Raw genomic sequence first — 10327 nt, 5'->3', positions numbered from 1 at the left:
TTGTTACACAGTGTTGTAAGTCTGTATTTACAATATGATAAATGCTGTAGAATGGTACACATCTTCTGTTTACTCTGCACTCTGGCTGCTAAACTTCCTAATGCATGCTCACTGAAGATTTCCTAATTTTGCTCACATATGCAAACAACTCACAAGTTAATCCAATAAAGTAGCTAAATATTAACCATTGAATTTTAAGTTCTAAGCTACATTAAAAGCACCCCTACATATATTTTTTTTGATGACCTCTTGTCGTCGCACTTTGTTGCAGAGAGAGAAAGGAAGAGTCTGACTCGAGTGGTGTCCAGTTGGAAAACCGTTCACTTGTTCACACACGCGTGTTTTAAACATTCCTCCCAGGTACCCTCGCGCACCGCAGGGCGTATATAACATCACCTTCCGGCCTGCAGTTACAGCCCCTCCCAGTTGCTGACATCAGCAGTTCACCTGCATCTTTCTGAGCCGGTTTGATCTGTGCTTAGGCAAACCGCCACCTGCCCACCCCTCCCCCCCCAAGAATGGACGATCGGAAGCAAAATGTCCTGCGCCTGCTCTGGTTCTGGTTGTTTGGGTAGGCGTCCTTGCCTTCGCGCTGCGGGCATTGTTTACTGGTCGGTTGAGGTCTAGATGTGCTGGTTTGAGACATTTGATGGTGAATGTCTCTTCATCCCCACTGATGTCCAAGATGCAGGTCGTGTCGTTGTGGCATATCACCTTGAACAGCCCCCTCATAGGGATGCTGTAGGGGTGTCTGTGCGCCTCTGCAGACAAAGATGTACTCACAGCACTGTAAGTCCTTAGGCACAAAGGATGTCGTAGTGGCATGGTGGGACATTGGAATCAGGCCCAGTTACTGACCTGCTCACAGAGTTTGTTGAGGACCTCTGATGGTGCATCTTCCTGCCCTTGAGCTGCGGTTATGAACTCTCCGGGCACCATGAGTGGGATGCCGTATACCAACTCTGCTGATGAAGACTTCAGGCCCTCTTTGAGTGCCATTTGTTTTGCAAGCAGCATCCAGGGTCGTTCATCTATCAAGTCTGGCCCGTGGAGGTGTGCCATCAGGCAGCCTTTAGTTCCTGTGGAATCTCTCGACCGGGCCATTTGACTGCAGGTGGTAGACTGCAGCTATGTTCCCAGCAGGTGTGACATTGTGGTCCACAGCGTGGATGTGAATTACAGACCCCTGTCTAGGGTGACATGGGCCAGGAGGCCGAAACGCTCTATCCAGGTGAAAATGAGGACCCTGGCACGAGACTCTGTGGAGGCATCTGCTTGGGGAATTGCCTCTGGCCATCTTGTGAACTTGTCCACCATGGTGAACAGGTACCTCAATCCCTCCACTCCGGTAGGGGGCCAACGATGTCTACATGCAAATGCTTGAACATCCGCTGTGACGGCTGGAGCGGAACTTTCACGTCCCGTTGTATCTTGGCAGTCTGTGCATGTTCTGGCCCAGTGCCTGACCTTTCGGAGGCCACATTAACTTGTTGGAGATGGGGCAAATGGTCGGCTGGATGGAGGGGTGGGGTTAAACTGTGCAGAGGGTGGCGCTTCCAAATGGCCAGGATGATGGGCCATGGCTGATCTGTGGATACATCACAAAGGAGTGTTGGACCCTCTGGCAATCCACCCCTAGAGATAGGGAATGGTCCGCTTGCACGGAGGTGTGTGACAGCATGTCGGCAACCGCATTGCTCTTTCCGGAGATGTCTTTGTGGTAAACTCTTGAGACATAAGAGAGGTGGCATTGTTGGTGGGCCAACTATGGGTCTGACTCTTTGGCGAAGGTTAGGGGCCTGTGGTCAGTGAAGATTGTGAACTCCCTTCCTGCAAGGAAATGCCGAAAGTGCTGGACGGTACTTGACCTCTGGGGGCTGTAGGTGCCAGCTGAAGAATGCCAGGGGGATTCCATTGGCTGGTGACGAGCTCTTCCAGGGCATTACCCACTGCTGAGATGGAGGCATCCACCATTGGTACACCCGCGTCGGGGTGTCGGGCAGGGAGTGTGGCATTCGCCAACGTGACCTTGGTCTTCTCAAATGCCTTTGTCATCCCTTGCATCCATGTGATCTCCTGGTCTTGCCAGACCTGAGACCAAACGGCTGCATGATGCAGGCTACCAAAGGTAAAAGTAGCAGTAAAAGTTCACCATCCCCACAAACTCTTGTAGACTCTTAACTGGTGGATGGCTTCCGCTTTTGCAGTAAAGGGATGGCGCGCTGGCGGTTGATGCGGTGCCTCCAAGAAGTTGATGATGAACAACCCAAATTGGCAGAGTTTATCGCAAGGCTGAAATTGTGCAGAGCAGACGCAGGTGTTGTAGGTGTTCCTTGTGGAACAGTCATCCAAGTAAATGAACAAGAACTCAATGTTTTTGCCCCACCACATCATCAACCATTGGAATGTTTGTACTGCATTTTTCAGGCCAAATGGCATTACTGAGAAACTCGAAGAGTCCCGAACAACGTAATCAAAGCAGTCTTTGGTACATTGTCCAGGTCCAGGATTTGTAGTATCCGGATACAAAGTCTATCTTTGAAAAAATGCGAGTCCCGTTGCATGTTGGCAGTGAAATCCTAAATATGGGGCACTGGGTAACAGTCTGCAGTGGTGGTATTGTTCAGCCCTCTGTAATCACCGCATGGTCTCCATCCCCTGCTGACTTAGACACCGTGTGGAGTGGGGAGGTCCGCGGGCTGTCGGTCCCCCAACTCCTCCATCTTCCGAAAATCCTCTTTGCAAGGCAGAACTTGTCGGGCAACAGTCTGTGGGCCCGGGCATGGAGTGGAGGTCTCTGCTTGAGAATGTGGTGTGACATGCCATGCTTGGATGTTGCCGAAGAGAACTGTGGCATTATGAGGTCTGGAAACTCCACAAGAACTCTTGCGATTCATTCCCCAAATTCATTACAGAATACAGGTGCAGGGCGGGTAGCTTCGCTTCTTCCAGGGAGAGTGTCTGAAAAGTCCTGGTATCTCTACTAACCATCGCCCCTTCAAGTCAACCAGCAGTGAGTACGCTCTGAGGAAATCCACCCCAAGCAACGATTCTGTTTTGCATATCGTGGCCTGAAGGAGGAAGGACACTGATTTCGGCTCTGGTGTCCACCAGGAACTTGCGCCCAGAGTGCTTGTCCCAGATATAGAGTTACGCTATGGCATTTCCCAGAAACACACATGGAGGTCAGCAACAGCGCGCTTCTGGAACCCCACCGTTGATGGTAGAAACACCAAGAATCTGTACTGGTGTCGTCCCTGTTCGAGGGGGTGTACAGCCTCGCTGCTGGGGTGCATGGAGCCTGGGTCTTTGGGTATGACAGTTCAGTAATCTCAATGGGGTATCGGCCTGTTGCTTTGCGCACCACAGGACGTCTGCATGGGCAGCCACCTTGTGGGGGTTGCTGAAATCCTCGTTAGCTAGCATGAGGTGGATGTCTTTGGGCATCTGCTCAAGAAAAATCTGTTCAAAGGGCAGCCAGGACTTTTGGCCATCTGCCATCATCAGCATGTCACTCATTAAAACCAACAGTGCACAGTCACCTAGGCTGTACGTATGCAGGAACCATGCAGCTCGTTCGAGGTGGGAGAATCTGAATGTCCAGAGAAGGAGAGCTTTAAGTGTGGCTGACACAAGAAATCAATCACATGACCTGCCGTCTCCAGGTTGAGGGCACTCACCACATAATAGTGCTTGGTGGCATCTGCCTGATTTGGAAATGTGTCTCAACTTGTTCAAACCAGACTACTGGGTGAGTTGTCCAAACAGAAGGCAGTTTGAGGGAGACTGCGCTTTGCGAGGTTGCGTTGTCCATGCTGGGTCCATCAGGGTCACTAATGTGTCGCCGCAAGAGAAAGGAGTCTGACTCGAGCGGCATCCAGTTGGAAAACTGTTTACTTGTTCACACACACGCACACGCTTTAAACATTCTTCCTAGGAACCCCCCCATTCGCCATGGGGTGGAAATGATGTCACCTAGCCCATGGTTCACCCCGCAATTAGAGCCTTCCCAGTTGCTGACCCAAGAGAGTTGAGGGTTATCAGTATATTCAGGAATATTTGTACTTAAAGAGTGGAAGCTAATCTAACTGAAGTAGACGGTTCACCCACGACTTTCTGAGCCAGTTCGAACTGCTTAGACAAGTCACCACACCTTGAGCATATCAAAATAGTAATTCAAGAAATATATTTCAATTTAACCATAAGATTCTACAATTCCCTACATCCTACATGTTGATCCACCTGCAGTAAACTAATGGCCACTAAACATTCCTCAGTGTCTTAACCCAAAACATTGACTCTCCATTTCCCTCCATGTTTGCTGTCTGACTTGCTGAGTTCCTCCAGCAATTTATTTTTGTTTCCTTCTTAGCTCCTAGATTAGCTGATATTCTCTTGCTTTTCTTGGGTATTGACTTCCCTCACATCTGTCTGTTAAATTCCATCTGTTGTTCTTTGTGGCCTACTTTCCAAGTTGATTTAGATCCTGTTGTAATCTCAGAACACATTCTTCAGTCTACCATCCATTTTCATGTCAACTGCAAATTTTCTAACCATATTTAACTATATTGTCATCCAAATTGCTAATACAGCTGACAAACAATAGTGGGCATAACACTAATTCCTATGGCACACCACTGGTCAAAGGCCTCAATCTGGAAAAATATGCTCCACTACCTACCACCCTTTAACTTCAATCACCAAGCTAATTTTGTATCCAATTAGTTAGCTCAGCTTGCATCCCATTTGATCTAACCTTCCAGACATTCACTGCCCTGCTCTCATAGAACAGTACAGCCATGATGTTGTGCCAACCAATATAAACCTCCTCCATGATGTAACCCCTTCATCCCTCACTTTCTATAACACTCTTATTTTCCTTCCATCCACTGCTTATCTTTTTAAATGTTCCTGGTGTACATGCCTCTACCACCATCCCCAGCAATGCATTCCAAGCACCCAGTCTGAGGTGGGGGGGGGGGGGGGGGGGCGCGTGGTTTGGGTGTGTGTGTATTATATAATATGTAATTGCCCAAAGCCATGTTGACTGTCCCTCAGAGGACTGCTTCACCATATACTTGTAAATCCTGTCCCCAAGAACTATCTTCAGTGCTTTTCTGCAAGATGTGCTGGTCTATAATTCCACCATTACATTTTTTGAGAAAAGGAACTCCAATCACTTGCCTGCCCGACTCGCATTGCCGTCTCTCTCTCCACTTGCTGGATTTTGGAGCTTTCCAGATTTTAGATATCCGGATAAAGGATTGTGTACCTGTATTGCATATTTTTGATTATTGCAGGATTGTGATTTTGAAATTAGTGGACTTGCATTTGCCAGCTGATGTGTAGTATATCTGACTGTTGGGATGAATGTAGGCGCGTTTATAACACTGCATCAAAATGTTTGAATTTGTGCTTGTGAATCTTGGAATTGAGTTTTATGATCCAGATGAGACAGATCTTGTGACCAGAATGATAACTGGACCGTTGTAATATAATTATAAGGACAGATTTAATTGGTGCTTTGTATACCTGAAATCCCTGAAATGATGTAGCTTAAGTTTTATCTGAATTTTTAGTTTTCCATGAAAGAAATAACTTTTGATAAGCTTTAGTCTTTTTATTTTCCTGTGGTTTTTTTAAAATTCTTTAATCAAAATAATTTATGCTTTTTTTTAAAAATATAGAAATTAAGTTAATTACACTTAACTCAAATTGTTTACATTATTCATTAGATTAAAATCTGAAGTGCCAGAAGCTTATATGGGTAGAATTTATAAAGGGCACTGCAAAAAGTTCTTGAGGCAACATTTAGATTGTCCAAATGGGGAGGGACATTCCAAACCTGTTATTGGGAAATGAGGCTGGGAATATAATCAGAGTTTGGACCTTGTAGGAATGCTCTAAATTTAGTTTGGAGTTGGGGGGGGGATTATGACATTTTATGGATCGACTTATTAAAGTTCAGAACCAACATGTTCCGGAGAAAGAAGGAGAGGGGGTGTCAAGGTAAGAGAATCTTGGATGATGTGAGGTAACAAATCTCATCACAAAGGAAAAGGAAACATATGGTTTAGAAAGCTGCAATCAGGGCCCTGGAAGAATATAAAGATTGCAGGGAATTAGTTAAGCCAAAATGGGCCATGAAATGTCTTAATATTTTATCTTTGTTCAAGAAGGGAAATGGGGATAATCCGTGAAATTATAGGTTAGTAAGTTTCGCATAAGTGTCAGGCAAAGTTTAACGGACATTTGAAAAGTCATAGCCAGATTAGATGGGCAACGTTGCTTTGTAAGAAATAGGTAAGGCCTTACCAATTTGATGGCTTTTTTTTGAGAAGGAGACAGAGATGGTTGATGGGGGTTAAGATAAGTGGATGTTGTCATCTTTGACTTTGACAAGGTCCCTCAAGGTGGGCTGATTCCGAAAGTATGGATTCATGGCATTTACTGGAAATTGATAGTTTGGATACAGAACTGGCTGGCCTACAGAAGCCAAAGGGAAGGCTGTTATTCTGGCTGGAGGTCTGTGACCAACGGTGTTCCATATGTCCAATATTTAGACTCCCATTGTTTGTGATGTATACTAATGACTTGGATATAAAAGGAAGTGGATATGTCAGTAAGTTTGCAGACAATTCGTTGATTGGTGGAGTTCTGGGCAGTGTAGAGGGATTTCAAACAATCCAACAGAATATAGAACAGTTACAGATGTGGGCAGAGAAATGACTCTAATCTGGAAAAGTGTAAAGTGTTACACCTTGGGAGGTCAAATGCAAGGGGACATTGGTGGGTGCAGAGGAATCTGGGGGGCAAGGATCCTATCTCCTTGAAAGTAGCCATACAAGCAGATTGGGTGAAAAAGTGACTATTGTTACACCTTTATTCATTGGACAGCACATTGAGCACAGAAGTAAGGGTATCATGTTATAGTATGTAAAACTTTGGGTAGGCTAAATTGCAATTCTGCTTGTCCCATTACAGGTGGGATGCGAAGGCTTTGGAAAGGGTACATAAAGGGTGCTTTATGCATACTCCTCCTTTCTATGTGATAAATTGGTCTTCCTCTATACCAGTGGTTTTCAAACTTTTTCTTTCCACTCACATACCACCTTAAGTACTCCTTTACTAAACACAAAGTACCTATGGCATTGGGATTACTTAAAGTGGTATGTGAGTAAAGAGAAAAAGTTTGAAAATCATTGCACTTTACTAACTCCCTTTTGTCTTATCAGCTATGTTTGTTTTCCTTCTAGCATTCGTATGAAAATTTTCCATATACATTTGCAAATTCCAATTCTTGCCCTTGTGTCCAGTGAAACCTTATTTCCCTTCTTTAATTGTTTTTATATATAATGCTAATATTGGTCCATATCTTCTTCCAAGCATCAAGTGACTTAAACTTGCTACAAGCTGTACCTACAACTCCCTGAAGGGTCTGCGAATGATCTTGTTCAAGGAAGCTGAATGCCAGTTAGTTAATTCCTCAACAACAGACTTATTGTCTGTTTAGAAATGCTGCTTAACCATTTAATTTAATCCATCAAAAGGGCGAATTCTTCTTGCACCTCTTGATGGCTGCATCCTCATTCAAACAAATAGGCTCACTGGACTTGCATCAGCTCTAATCCAAGTTTAGTAGGAAGCTTTTCCAGCACAAATCCTGAGAAATCAGCAGAAATTTGCATTGCCTGGTTGGCTCCAGGGAAGAAGTATAATGGGCAAATAGATCACTTGCATCATAGCTGTGCATCAGTTTCAAACTTCCATCTGTGAGAGTCTTAAATTTCCACAGCTAATCAAGGCAAAAACAGACAGTTCTGCACAGAAATGCTGGATTTCTACAAGATTAGATGTAATAATAGTCCATTTTATTTTAATATATTCACACTATACCAGGCATAAATGTTCACATTTTCTAATTCCAACTTTATGTAAATTGTGGCATCGAGGGGAAAACTCCAATACTGTAGTTGGAGATTATTCCTCACCTAAAGTAACATGGTTGCAGTTGTTGGAGTTCAATCACTCCACCCTAGAAAATCATTGCAAGAGTTCCTCAGTGTAGACTTGGCCCAGGCAATGTCTTGATGAACAAGAAAGATTGCAAATGCTGGAAAACAGGCAAACACACACAAAAGGTTGAAGGAACTCAGTGGGTCATTAAATGTGGTTTCCCCTCCATTGCTATCAATGTGGCCCTCACCCACAACTCCTGTTTCCCACACAATTTTCCTTGCCCCATCCCCCCTATAATGAGGATAGGGTTCACCTCATCCACACCTACGATCTACCAGCCTCTGCATACTATCCAACATATTATCTTCCATAACTTGTATCACATTCAACAAGATCCGACTGCCAAATGCATCTTTTCTTCCCTTCTCTGCTTTCCGTAGGGATCTCTCGTCCCTTCCCATTAATCCCCTCCCCACCCCAACCACCCACCCACCCAGCATTTAATGTGACTGCATCAAGGGCTAGAGCTACACCTAAACCTCCTCCCTCACCACCATTCAAGGTCCCAAATAGTTCTTCCCAATGAGGCAACTCTCCACCTGCATATCTGCAATTTCTGCTCATGTGGCTTCCTCGACATGGGTGAGACTGGGGTGGGGGGGGGGGGTGAGGAGGGAGCGAGTGGGAACTGCTTCATTGAGCACCTTTGCTCTGTCTACTGCAACATCCAGGATCTCCCAGAGGCCAGTCACTTTAATTCCACTTCCCATTCATATTCCAACATGTATTGCCAAATTGAGGCCACTCGCAAATTGGAGGAACATTTTCTGCTCTATCTTGGTCGTCTCCATTCAGACAAAATGTACGCTGACCTACATTTTCCCGTAACCTTTATGTCATCAACAGATGATGTAAGTCAAGAGATGAATTAAATACTCTCTACGTGTGGGTCTCCCAATATTTAAGAAGCTCGACAGGACACATGAGAAAATATTGATTTAAATTTAAAAATTGATTCCCTTCATTGCTGGACCAATCTTAACCAACCACATTTACGTTGGAGCAACATGCCACTGCCACTTAAGAAGCATTTCTCAAGTGCATAATATTCATTATCCAGAAGGACAAGTGGGAGGAACAGTGAAGTAGTTATCTCCATCTGCAAGTTTTCCTGCAAGTCTTGCATTATCATTGTTCTTTAATTGATAAAACATGGACACTACACCTAACAACACTATTGAAGTTCCTGCAATGGCTCAAAATATTTCCTTTGTAAAGGTTAATTTGGGTTGGCCAAAAAGTTCTGCTGCCACTAATCTGTGCATTGTGTGAAAATGGATGAGAAAAACTAGCTGCTTCTACTCTCAGATACTGATGTTTGCAGAGCAGAACGGAGTCCTGTTCAGAACTGCTTGTATCTTCATTGTGGTGCAGCCAGGACTCAGCAGGATATTCAATTAAAAATGCAAAACCTTGCCCAAATCTGCTACAAGCTGCCTGTGGAAGCTGTAGAAGCAGATACATTTGCCACGTAGTTAAACACCAAAGTCTGCAGATGCTGTGATTTTAGTAGAAACACAGAAATACTGGGGGAACCTGGCACAACTCGCAGCATTTCATTGGAGACAAAGATATATCACTGATGTTTCAGTCTTCTGAGCTCATGGAAAAGGGGAGAGGTGGGAGAGAGAGAGTATATTAGAGTAGATAAATGGCGGGGGGGGGGGGGGGGAGGCTGCTAACCGAGAAGTCAATGTTAACGCCATCCAGTTGGAGGGTGCCCAGATAGAATATGAGGTGTTGCTCCTCCAGTTTGCAGGAGGCCTAAGTCCAGTAGTGCACGAGACCATGGACAGATGTATCATCAAGGGAATGGGGCAGGAATTGAAATGTGGCTGCTGAGATATCCTCGATATTCCAGCGGACAGAGCAAAGGTGCCCTCTCATCGATGTAGAACTGGACACAGCAGACGACCTCTGCATTGTACAAGCGAAGTGCTGCTTCACTTAGAAGGACTGATTGGGGCCCCAAATGGTGTTGAGGGAGGAGTTATGGGCACATACAAGGATGAGGTGCGGCAGTCACACAGCCAAAATCCCCCCTTCCCCAATCAATTCTCACCTTTCCTCTCTCCTGTTCTCCTATCTATATCCAATTAACACTTTTTGTCTGTGCTCCTCCCTCTGCCCTTTCTTTAATTCTCCCCAGCCTTTTAATTCAGGCAGCTGCCTGCTTTTTACTTGTACTTTAAAAAAAATGGCTGAGGCCCGAAAAGTCAGTAATATATCTTTACCTCCCATGGATGCAGTGAGGCCTGCTGACTTCCTCCAGCATCTCTGTGTTTCTACTACATTTGCCACGTTGCGT

The 10327-nt window shown here is 45.0% G+C and overlaps 1 protein-coding gene across 4 annotated transcripts in view; it reads left to right on the top strand.

Annotated features, from left to right (window-relative positions):
* Positions 1 to 10327, top strand: part of cmtm6 (CKLF-like MARVEL transmembrane domain containing 6) — a 76041-nt gene that overhangs the window by 1390 nt on the left and 64324 nt on the right. The gene's annotated exons all lie outside the window — the stretch shown is intronic.

Source organism: Narcine bancroftii, chromosome 1 (assembly GCF_036971445.1).
Source record: "Narcine bancroftii isolate sNarBan1 chromosome 1, sNarBan1.hap1, whole genome shotgun sequence".
NCBI classification, from domain to species: Eukaryota; Metazoa; Chordata; class Chondrichthyes; order Torpediniformes; family Narcinidae; genus Narcine; species Narcine bancroftii.
This window is presented reverse-complemented; position numbering and strand designations above follow the sequence as displayed.